The sequence below is a fragment of the Neltuma alba genome, unplaced genomic scaffold, assembly GCF_004799145.2.
Source record: "Neltuma alba isolate B1F8T4 unplaced genomic scaffold, ASM479914v2 tig00011986_pilon, whole genome shotgun sequence".
Lineage (NCBI taxonomy): Eukaryota > Viridiplantae > Streptophyta > Magnoliopsida > Fabales > Fabaceae > Neltuma > Neltuma alba.
The window spans coordinates 78,366-91,666 of record NW_021636559.1 but is presented as its reverse complement, the minus strand read 5'-3'; positions in this window follow the sequence as shown (position 1 = coordinate 91,666).

The following is a 13,301-nucleotide window of genomic DNA, read 5'->3' as shown; positions in this document are numbered from 1 at the left end:
ACAATATTAAAAGTCAATGTTATTGTCTTAACTTTCGACGTTAGTTTTTTAAAGTAGAGGATAATATTACTATAATTTTAAACTTTTAGAGTGAATTTGTACCAAAAAAATTTTAGATACCATGTGCTCCTAAATAAAAACTTTCAGAATAAATTTGTAACTTAAAGCCTATTTTATATTGCATCCCAAATGAATAGGTTCATGACCTAAGAGTTCTTATGATGGTTAGGTGGGACAGCAAGAGAACGCCATATAGATTTAATCTCTTACTTTTTGGCCAGACAGTTCAATCTCCTGTAAAAGCTTTGCCCTGTATCTGCGTATGCTCTTAATTTGGAAAAATATCATCAATTTTATTCCTGATAATAATTTGTTGTGATTTATTGGAACAAAATGAAAAATCTGGGTTAAAAGTGTTCAACATTCAATGGGTCAAAAAAGTTCTTTATAAAAATAAAATTTTAATTTCTAAATATTATTCATCCATTACTTGAACTCAAAATTTTCTTGATGGCCCAAAAAAAAAACTCAAAATTGTACTTGACATAAAGAGGAAATACAATCATTTTCAATTGAGCTAAAAGAGATGAACCAACCCGAACCTATGATGGTAAAGTTAATAGTTCATACCCTTTGTGGATGTGAAAAATTGCGTTGGGAAAACTAGGTCCGCCCGCTCAGATTTGGCAAATACTCCAATCTATTCTAATATCACTAGTCCTCAATATAAAAAATAGATAATTAACCTGCGAAAATTAAAAAATTTAGCTAAGTTAGTTATTCCTAAAATATTCCTATTAATCATGTGTATTAAACTTATCATTTGATAAAAAAATTCTTAGTATATAATTATCATGGGGATTACTTAGAGACAAAATAGATAAATATTAGAGACAAAATGAATTAGGATCTTATATTTAAATTTAAATTGGATCTCCAACTAACCTTTATATTAATGACCAAAAATAGTAATCTCATGTACCATGTGGGCTATATTAAAAAGGAAAAAAAAAAACAGGTGCTGGGAAATATTAGCAGAACAAAACAACAAAATTTGATCTTATTTTGATTTGGATTTTGATTTATGTCATTTTAACGATTTCGATCTTTCTTTAATTTTAGTAAAATAGTTAAAGGTTAACATCACTCTTAGTCCTAAATCTTACTTTTATTTTAGTTTTAGTCCATAAAATTTGACGTCATTTTTATGCATTTAAAGATTTTTAATTAGTCACTACAATGGTGTTTTTGATCCCTGAAATATGGTTTTAAGTACCACAATTATTAATTTTAAATTTTAAGAACCCAAAAATAAAATGAAGTTAAATTTTAGGAACTAAAGATATTATTTTAACCCAATGGTTAAAAATGATTTGTATTTAGAAGTATAGCAAACATGCGAACAAACTTAGAAATTGAAGAAGTGAAGGATTTCGCCTTTAACCCTTACTTGGTTCTTTTTTTTTTTTTTTTTGACTACCTATGGATGTTGTCTTATTAAAAATAATTCTATTTAAGACATTGTCGCCCATAAAAATATTCATGCTCATCAAACCGGGACGAGACTGGATGTCTCGTGAATGGAGAAATAGGATTAAAAAGAAGAAGCAATTGCACATTGATGAGGAGAGAGGGGGGGTTAATTATGAAACCACACTGATGTTAGAGGATATTTCAACCACACCTGACACGCATAAGATGGTAGCATTTTGATGTTTTCCAATCCTTGAAATCTTGTGAAGCGTAAAGAAACAGAGAGAAGAAAGAAGCAACATCAAATTAGGGGCTACGCAGCAGACGTTCTTCAATGAGGTGATCTACAAGAGTTAAATTTTCAACATCCAATACATTCACCTGGCCCTATTTTTCAATCGCAAAACAAGGGGTAAAAAGCCCATAATCTATTATGTCTAATATGGAACCAAAATTTAAACACAGAACAAGAAGTTTATATGAATCCATGAAACCAAGAATACTAATGCCCCGTTTGGCAGCAGGGAATTGAAGGGAAGGAAGTAGCATTAAAAGTGGAACCCATTATTTTGTGTTTGGTACGTGTGAAGTGGGTTCCTAGTAGAAGTGGGTTCCATCAAAATCTGACGGAACTGAGTTTCTTGGGTACTCCCATGAAACTGCGATGAGTTCTTTAGAACTGAAATTTTATGACCATTCTATCCGTAATCATTTTATCAACGAACAAATTTGCCTATCTTGATTATGCTCGTATCTTACCCCTTCTCCATCAGACTCGACGGCATCTCCTCCTGTGGCGTCCATCTCCAACATTCACCGCGTTCCCTTCTGGCTTCCCCTTTGATCTTATATTCTCCCTTCTTGCTTCCTCCTCCACCTTCGGCAATGCTGACCTCACAAGGATGATGACGACGAGGCAACACTGACCTTGAGACGATGACGAAGCTTACGGTTGCAGGGGTTTTAAGTAAAAGTGTTCAATAATGTCCCGTCCTAGTGTTCCATCAAGAGCTGAGCAACAGGTGGGATGGGTTAGCCCAAAGTTAGCCCATAACTTGTCCATTTATAAATAAATGGGCATGAGTTAGCTCATAACCCAGTAGCAACTCATTTAAACCCGTATTAAATGGGTTAGGGGACAGTCTGTTTGGGTTGAACGGGTTATGAGATAACCCATTTAGTTTTCTATATATTTTATTTTTTGCAGTTTTTTCGGTATAGTTATCTTATATGCAACCTTATGAAACTGTCAATAAATTTTGCATGCCAAATAACAGACTAAATATGAAATAACATAACATAATATCAACTATATCCAATCACGTAACATTACACAAAGTCATTGAATGAGAAATAATAATATTAAAAAAATTTAAACTTAAACGGGTAGATATGGGAAGCCCAATACCTTGCCCCACAGCTGTCCCATTTAATAGGCTACCCCGCCCATTTAAACCTGCCCATTTATAGTCTTTTATTTGGGCTAATTGGGTAGGTTTAAATAGGCAAAAATTTATTGGGCCACGAGTAGGCTAGCAAATATTGGGTTTCTTGTTCACCTCTAGTCTTGTCTCTGTCCTAGTCATTTTTGAATGGAACAATCCAGTCCTGAAAGTTTTTGGTACAGAACGAAAGTAGGATGAAACAAAATTGTTTCAGGGCGAGACACAGGATGGGGATGTCCCGCTCCAATTCTGTCCCAATATAGTGTCTTTATTTTTAGTTGTTATATATTTATTTTATTTACTACTGTAATAGTATTTTGATAATGATATTTATCAATTATTATTTTTTATTTATTTATAAATTGTTTTTGTATAACTTACATAATATTCTTTATAGTAAATATTTTAGATTTGTTTATTTTTTATCTCTTAATATTACAAAAAATATTTTTTTCCTTTGTTATTATTTTCTCATTTTTATCTATTTTCCTTACATAATTTTTACACTTTCTGTGTAATTAGTTTTCATATGAAAAAAATAAAAAAAAATTCTAAAAAAAAAAAAGATGAAATGTCCCTGTCCTATCATAATTATATCCATTCGGGACATTACTAGCACCGGGTAGGACACAGGACTGAATCGTTCCTATTCCGTCCCATGAACACTGTTAATTTCAACCTTCGACTTTGGTCTTATCTTTCCTTCTCTTCGTCTATTTCTTCCTGCAACGAACAAGGGAGAGAGATCGACATCTGGGTTTCTATAGAGAGTGTGTTTTCTACCATCAGGGGATTAGGGTTCTTCAAATCTACCGTCGACGCTGCATCCATCTTCTTCTTCTAGTTTTCTACAATATTTCTTGTTTAAATCTGGTGTTAATGGCCGCCGCCATTAACGGTGGCGAAGCTTTCTGAATTGTGGGAACCGGAATGGTGGCTAATATGGGTTGAGTTTTCTGACACTGGTCTTTTTTGAATTTATGGGCATTTCGATTTTTTCCTTTCATCATTAAGTGTGCTGTTCTAGTTGAAATTAAAACCCAGAAGAAATATTTCTCAAAACTTCAATTATCATGAGGGAATTCAGCTGCTCCAGGGAAATGGTTTGATCAAATTTTGCAATTGGAAGAATCCTAGTTCTGATTCCTGAATGGTTACTTCCCATCTGCGATCGATGGTATGATTCGGGGAGGAAGAGCTCCTTTTTTTCCAGCTGAGGGTGTTTTAATATTTTTCACATTATTAATATGTATTTCGATTGAATTTTATATCCCACTTTCATAATCATACCTCAAACACAATTGTTTGACAATTTTTCAAGTACGTCAACAAACCAGACTAATTCGAATTTATTAATTGTGAGTACTTTGAAGAATGGGATAGCTGATTAGGAAATTTAACGTTTTTCATGCCTAAACAGGAATCAAACCCCTAATCTTGATTAAAAAGAGATAAGCTCCTACTGCTCTACCACAGTTCACACGTCCCAGCTTATCTCAAACACAATTTTAATCTTACTTTCCTCTTCACTTTCACTTCTACTTGCATGATAGCTCTTCTAATATACCAAATCGGGTATAAGGTTGCATCGTATACAGCCGTACTCCCTCCCTCAAATACATCACTAATCCGACAATTTCTAAGAGTGTGTTTCGGTGACACCCCAAACCATGGTTTGGGGACCCAAACCATGGTTTGGAGAATAAATCACCCAAACACTCCCTCCAAAAACCAAAACTATGGTTTTGGAAAAAGCAAAATTTTTTTGCTTTTGGAGAAACAAGAGAGAGTGTGAGGACCTATATGATATGTATCTTGTTATTTTTTTTATAAACATATTTTTTTATAAATATATTTAATCTTATATTTTATAAATATATATACACATTAATTATTTATTAATTATATTATCTTATGTATTATTAATTATGTTGGTAAAAACATATTGTTAACAATTTTATTCCTTCAAATTAAAATATATCATAAAATCTATTTTTTCTGTAATTATCATATTAACTTATGTCTTTTTTTAGTAATTTGTATATATAAAAAGTGCTTCTGATAACAACTATCCAAACACTCTCACTTCTCAGAATCGCTTTTTTACAAAATCTATTCTTCACAGAATCTATTTTTCCCAGAATCTATTCTCCAGAATCACTTTTCCAAACCACGGTTTGGTTTCATCCAAACACACCCTAAGTGAGGGGAAAAGAAGAGCATTGAAAATGAGTTGAGCAAGAGCGAGCGAGTGCGGCGATGGGATGGGACCATGGGCGTCCATCCCCATCTCTTTTTTGTCCTATCCCAATTCTATCAGTTTTTTTTTTTTTTTGCTGCAACCAATTCTATCAATTTCATCACATTCTTACCAAGATACATTCTTGGACCAACAGATGTTGAGAAGAGGCTAGTCTCTCATAACGTGATGAATCAAGGATTAAATTTCCGCTAAGAGAGGTAGTCACATTTAGTGCCTGATAGTGTTTTGAATAAAATTATCTCTAAAAAGAGGATATCTATGTTTTAACAAAAAAATAAGATACATTCTTGGAACCATGCAAGGAAAGGGGGGAAAAACGTTGAGTTGTTCTTCTTTCTATTGCTATATCAGCCCAAGTCCAGGCCCAAAATTTCATCCTCTGGTTTTCTCCATTCTAATGCCCACGTGTTGGGCAATATAATAGGTAGTAGGTAAAATTTTATTTATTATTACTTTGCGTTATAAATATATAAGTTAAATAATTAATTTGTAAATTTAAAAAATTTGATGACATTAATTATTTCCAATAAATATATTGTTAATATACCCCTTTGATCACTATCCCCCTAGTAAAAATCTCCTTTCATATATACAATTAATAGGAATGACTTGCAAAAATAAATTAATATCTTATATTTAGAATCAAAATAAACACTCTAATGATAGGACATGGGGGAAATTTTCATTAGCATAACATATTTTTAAATAGATTTCTTAAAATTTATCTTATCTCATGAAATTGTTTTTTTGAATAAAATTCGTTAACTTGTTGATTTTTGTATTCTTTTCTGGAATAAAAATCACTTTCACAATTTCTCATCTCGGTTAATTGTGCCAATAATTATTGTTTTCTTTAAACAAATTCTTAAAACAAATTAAACAACATATTTGCTAGAGAGTGATAAAAAAATAACTATCACATATATATATATATATATATATAAGACTTTGTTTTGAAATGACCTGTTTTTATTTACAGGAAACTTTAATAGTTGGTCTGAAATTTTAAGTATCGTTTTCAATTTTTATTTCCCATAAATTATTGGTCAGTCTCACTGTCACCGCATTAATCTACTCACTCTCGCTCTTACCAAAAAAAAAAATTCTACTCACTCTCGCTCTTTAAAAAGAGATGGCGTTTTTTTAAAAAATAGATGGCATTGTTACATATTTATTATGTTTAAATTTGGCTGATTCTTTTTTAGGTGAAACAAGAATATCCTCAAATCATATTAGATTTGCGATTAATCTTTTTCGGGCCTGGAACAGTTAAAGAGTAGCCCTCTCAACAAGTATGCTTTCTAAGATTTGAATTTTGACCTACTCTTTTAATTCAAATAATGTAATTATTTGTGTTTTATAAAAAAGCTAGGACTCATGAAACTAAAATGCTATCAGTTCTTTACAATATGCCGTTTATCTTTTAGAATGACATTTAAAAACAGAGTTAATCTAACCCCAACAAAAATAACATGTTCAAGTTGGCTAAAAATCAACCCACTCAAAAGTGGGTTTTTTTACCTGCAACCCATAAGGTAACTTGCATTTATTATTGTTTTTATTTTTTTATTTTATTAATTATTGTAATTATGTTATAATATGTCATATCTCACTTGAAAAATTAAAGATATGTTTATATATTTGCCTTGGTGCTTTCAAATTTCAATCAAGTATTTTAAGAAAGAAATTTATTATATTTTTCAATATTGTATACAGAAAGTGTGAAAAAAATAATTTTTTTAAAAAAGGTAAATAAATAAATGTGACAAGTTGGCTGAAAGCAAATCCATCCCACAAGCGGACATTTTTGAACAACTCTTATACGTTTAATGGATATATGTACAAAAAGAAATTCTCTCGTAATCCCCTATCTTCTTTTCTTCTCAAAATCTTATATCTAAAAAATAGATGGCTGAGTTTTAATTCGTGAAAATAATCAAACTATATTTTTAGTTTTAATAAGTGGAGTTTGATTACTTAAAGTTTTTCATGTTTCAAAATTTCCCAAAGTGAATGTTGCATGTAGAAGCCATTATCTTTGATTTCAATTAAGTCTAAACAAATGACTACAAAAATATATTATCACATCATATGGGTTGAAACTTGTTTAATTTATATTTTTTAAAAATATATATAAATATACATTTCGTAATGGGACCCAGGCTTCCCCTTGACTTGTCCCACTTTTGTCCCATCCTATTCGGAATAGAATTGGCATAAAATGAGTTAGGACATAACAACATGAGGCGAATAGTTTATACTCCTCTCTAGTCCTATTTATAAGATAGAAAAAAAATGTTTTTTGTTCTATTTATAAGTTATTTTATTAAATTTTCAACGTGAATGTATTATTTTATCTTTTATTTATTATAGTGTAAATAGTTATCTCTTTTGAAAGGTGTATATATATTAAATATAGGCAAAGTTAAAAAAATCATCATATTTTAATGGAGAATTAATACATTTTAAGGTTTTTCTTGATCTGTGTGAAATATGCTAGAAATATTTTATAAATAAGACTAGAGGAGTAAATAATTTTTAATCATAATTTACGGAATACGATATAAGTATATAAAAAAATTTGTCTCGGTTTATATAAATATATTTATAAGCCATTTTAATAATGATAACAAACATGGGTCCATGAACAGCCCTACGGCCCTACTGAATATAGCGCCAATTCGAAGTTGAATCCCTCCTGCGAATTCATCGATGAACTCTCAAATTTCATATAAATATATATATATACTCCTCCGATCCTAATTATAAGACCCAATTGACTTATTTGAGGAGATTAAGGAAGTAAGTTAAGTTGGTTATTTATAATAAATAAGTGTTGTCATTCCTAAAATATCTTTGCTAATTAAGTATATTGGCTAAAACTATCATTATTAAAAGGATTATCTTGGAAAAAAAGCATAAATATAAGAAACAAAATGGATTGGGTCTTATAATTAGGACCAAATAAAAAGTCAAATTGGGTCTTATAATAAGGACCGGAGGAGTATCTAGAGAGAGAGGGAAAAAAGATTCATTGTGTATTATTTTTAATTAAATTTCTTTTATTGTAAGTTGGGAAAAAAAGAAAATTTCCTTTACTGTACATATATGTGAACTTAAGTCCAATCTGATCAGTCAAAAAAATTATAAAGACATATTCTTTCTGTTTTACTTATAAGACACTTTTAATATATTTTATATGGACTAAAAAAAACTTAAACTGTATTATCTCTATATTAAAATATAATAATTTTTTAGATTTATACTTATTTGATATATATAATTTTAAAAAAATAATTATCTATATTATAATAAATAAAAGATAATATAATATATTTATATTAAAATTTAATAAAATAATTTATAAAGAAGATTAAAAAAAAAATTTTATCCATCTTATACATAAAACGAGAGAGCAGCGTTCTTTGGTTTAGTTACCCCGAGTTCTCTGTTGTTACCTTTGACCAAAGACCCACCACCTACTAACCCCTTTTTCTGTTTTTTTTTTTTTTTTTTTAAACGAACAATGTTGGCGGGAGCTTCAAAAAGAAATAATGCAAGCCAGCGCATGGATGGACACCCTTCCTGAAAAAAGATGAGCATGCTGTGCAGGAAAGACAAAGCAATCGATGCCAGTTCAATACTTTCGCATGAAAAGTCGAGATGAATAATGTAGCTGCCAGCCCAGGAGTCAAAAGTAATGCACTTTATTGATCTTGAATGTATGACTTTTTTTTTATATTAATTTTTAAAAATTATTTTTATTAATAATTTTTTAAAAATAATTAAATATAATAGTAATAATTTTATGATGTATATATTTTGTGAAGTGAGTAATCATTACTACTTGTTAATTCCACACATACATCCCATTGGCACAAAATAAAAATAAAAAATTTCCCACACACATCAATTTTAATAAAAGAATTTAAAATATTTTTTAAAAAAATATTCTCATGCAAACATAGCTTGGACCATACCAGCGGTAAAAGACAGCCTGATCTGGTCCAACATGAACTCAACGTTGGATTGAATTATACTTGGAGGGTGTTTGGCAAGATGTTTATTTAAAACGAGACAGATTCTTCCATATATTTATTTTATATACCGTAAAAGTACTTTTAAAATCATGGTTTGGATTTTATCTAAAAATTCCCTTGATCTATCAGACTGTCTGGATTGATTCAAATAGTCTAAAACCAATTTATTTTTGCTTCTTTTCTTTTTAATTTATTTTGAGATGAAATTATGTAAATTTGAACTAGAGAGCTTTAGAATAATTTCATCATTTTGTTTTTTTAAAATATATTAGATTATGTTGTAGGAGCCGTGTGAGGAAAGGCATTAGAGATAAGAAATAACTAAAGGATATTTTGGAAAAAAAAATATCATATTTCTTATTATTATCTAATTTCAATAATTTTTTTAATCTAAATAAAATATTACATTTAATCCTCAATATAAGAACTTATTTACTAATTTTAGTATATGAAATTTTTTTATTAATTTAGTTATTTATAATAAATAAGTGTTTTTAATGCCCTTATTAATTTTGTGTTTTTAACTAAAACTACTATCTGATAAAATCTTTAATATACGTAATTATTATAATGACTACTTAAAAAAATATAAAAAATAAAATAAATTAAAAATTTATATTTAAAATCAAATTAAATGTTAAACTGTTTACATAAAAAGAGGAGGTAATAGTTAAATAGATTGGGCAGTACTTTAAAGATAAGAATTGACCAGAGTTACTTTTGTAATAACTATGGTTGAGTTATAAAACCATGGTTAACTCTGCTTAGTCGAGCCTATATAACGGTTAGTCAGTGTAGCTCTGGGAGCACAAAGAGAGCACTGCTTGTTCATGTACCCCTGTTGTTTGTGAAAATGTTTGTGTGATTATCCAACAAGAGAAATCTTTATCCGATTAATCCATATAGTCAGTGTAGCTGCTATTTTCTGAGTTTCTGAGAGAGAGAAGTTATACCCTACTGTCCAGCATTAATCCAAGCCATGATCGCAAAAGACGCAAGTCCTAGAGACCGAGGTTTGAAGGCAGAGATCATAGGAAAGGATGCGTGTTGGGCCCGAGTAAGGTAACCCTCTGCTGTGTTAGAACTGACATATAGTGTTGCAATTGCGAGTCTGGCTGGTTGGATATCTGATTTCTCTATTGTGAAAATATGGAAAATTCAATGCTTGTGTTAATGATTTCTCTATTAGACGAAAAAGTAAACCGATTAAGTGAAGAAATGAAAAGGATTAGTGAACAAATACCTGTAGAAGGGAAATTAATCCGAGAAGAATATGATGAACCGAAGCCAAGTAAAAGATTTGGAATACCAGCTATTCCAAAATACAGAAGAAACATCATTCAACCAACACTAGAAGAGAAATTATATCAAGAATTCTTAGAGTCGAAAAAGGACAAAGAAAGACAAAAACAAGAGCAAGAATTTCTAGAATGGAGACAAAGAATGGAAGGAAAAAGAGAAGAAAGTAAGGAAGAAACTTCCACAGAAGAGAAAACGGATAAAATTGAAGGAGCCCAAATGCTAGGTGAAAATCTGGAACAAATAGCCGAAAACCAGAGAAGATTAGAAGAAAAAATAAATAAAACAGAAAACTCTCTAGAAAAAATAAGCAAGCAATTAGAACAGCTGGTTGCAAGTGGAGAAACAAGTCGAGTTAGAGCATTATACGGGGCCTGGGCATCACCTCCTGAAGCAGGATGATTACGGATTTCTTGATGTGATATGCTAATCAAGAGGATGAGGATGTCAAGTTATTATCCGAGGAAATAAAGAAGGCTGCAGGACAGCTAAAGAAGGTGCGAATCCTGACAAAGCAAGTTTCATCAAGTTCTTTAGCGTGTGGCTTGGGATTCTGGCTTCAAAAAAGTCATTCTCAAGTCAGATTCTAAGGCACTTGTTGATATGCTGCTCAAAAAGGAAGCTTCACTTAATGGCAGTCTAATTTCCTTGCAGATTAGACACTTTGTGTAGTTCAATTGAGAGCTTCTTATTAATTATATCCCAAGACAAGAAAAATAGTCTTGCCTTCCTTTTCTTTTATTTTGGATGCTCCTTCTGAGTGTCATTTATTTGTTGCTTTTTGATTGTATGGGAATTGATCAATTGGGCTGAGCCCATCCTTTTTACCAAAAACCTAAAAGAGTTAAGGCACTAAATATAGGTATTTTTGTTAATGAGAATTTAAATATCACTAATCCGTTGCGTTAATTAACCTCATCATTTGAAGGAAGGGTGTTATGGGCCAAAAAAAGGGTAAAAAGAATTGTGGTGCTTATTCTAAAAGAAAATTCGGTGAAAAATGTCTCTTTGAAAACTTTTGATTAAAAGTTCTAAACTTGAGCACATGTAATTATGTTTGGTGAGTATAACTTTTCTTTTGTTTTGTGTAATTTTTCTTCCGGTGGATGTAATATATTTTTTCTTGTGTGGAAATAATGTCCGTATTAATGACTACTATAAATCATTAATGATATGTTCCGTAAAGGGAAAAAAGTTACATTCAAATATTATAATTACACTTACTCATTTAAATTTAGTTGATTTTAGCTAATTAAGTTTTTAAATAAGGACTCTTGACTAAATTTCTCTATTCTAAGATGCCTCATTTAATTATTCACATTAGAAACTGCTCATGTTGACATAAGTTCATCTAATATGTATAATCAGTAAAGATAATTTAAGAAAATTTATAAATTTAGGAAGCAAATTATGTTAAAATTTTATATTTAAAATCAAAATAAGCATTCCTTTTTTTTGTTTGCCGCCAAAAAACATACCAGTTAGTGAAAAGAATGCCTTCACATTTATTACCTTCCGCTTTATCATTAAATCATGTTTAAACGATTGAAATTTAAAATCCTATTAGAAATTAAAAAGACTATATAATGTAAGGAAAATCTAAAAAATAATATTTATTAAAAAGGATTATAAAAACTATAATTATTTAGAAGTACTAAATAAAAAATTAATTAAAATATCTAAATTTCACTCAATTGAACAAAATTTTTCTCAAATTTTACTACATTTGTAAATATTTATTGTAAAAAATGTTACGAACATTGCTCAACTATGACAAAATTAGAGTTTTTTTTTTTAAAAACATAGATCCAAACCTTGATAGAAAATAAAATTATGTAATTTATTAAAACTTGATATTCTTTTATAATTTACCATATATGTCAAAGAAATGTTATATAAAGGAAATTAAAATTTACGCAATTTGAAACAGATTAAAGAAAGTTCGTTTTATTTTAGAAGAAATTTATGGAAGTTTGCAAAATAAGAAACTCATGTAATGTTAACAAAATTAAAAAAATATAAATAATCTATATTTATTTTTTGCGAAATTGCCAAACTTGTGATTGGGATTACATCCGTTAAAGAATATTTGTGTGTAACCAAAATGATTTTGGGAAATGACTCTTATAACACACACACAGTATAAAATATAACAAATTGCACCCTTTGGTCATAAATTATAAGTTATAAATTATAAATTATAAACAATATGGCTAATTTTTCGAAGTAATCCACGTTAATTTGTACATAATTTGAAATGTTATAAATTTTAATATGATATCGAGATCATGTCAATCTATATTGAGATATTAGGATGCTTCAAATTTTAACACTATTTATGTAACATTTTATTTTTATCAGTTGAGTTTACTTAAGTATTTCTTATAAAATATGAAATGAGTTTCATTTTTTTTACTGAAGAGAACTTAATTAATATTAGTGTTAATAATATAAATAAGGTAAAAAGACTTAATTATAAATGAATAAATGGATAGACACTGGTATTAATAACTAAATGATATCCTGATGATGTGAATACCAATTTGAGTGGAAAAATATCAATGACTTGGGTTTATACAGTCGTAGCAACGATGGGTGTTTTTTTAATTTTAGTTCTAGTTTTATTTTTTTCAAAAAAATTATGAAGGTGGGAGTTAATTTTGGAGGTTGTGTTGGGGCAATTTTTAATATTTTTGAATTTACATTTTGGCATTTGGTCATTCTAAATAATTATAATTTCTGTGATCTCAACAATAAATATTATTTTCTATTGGTCCTTCT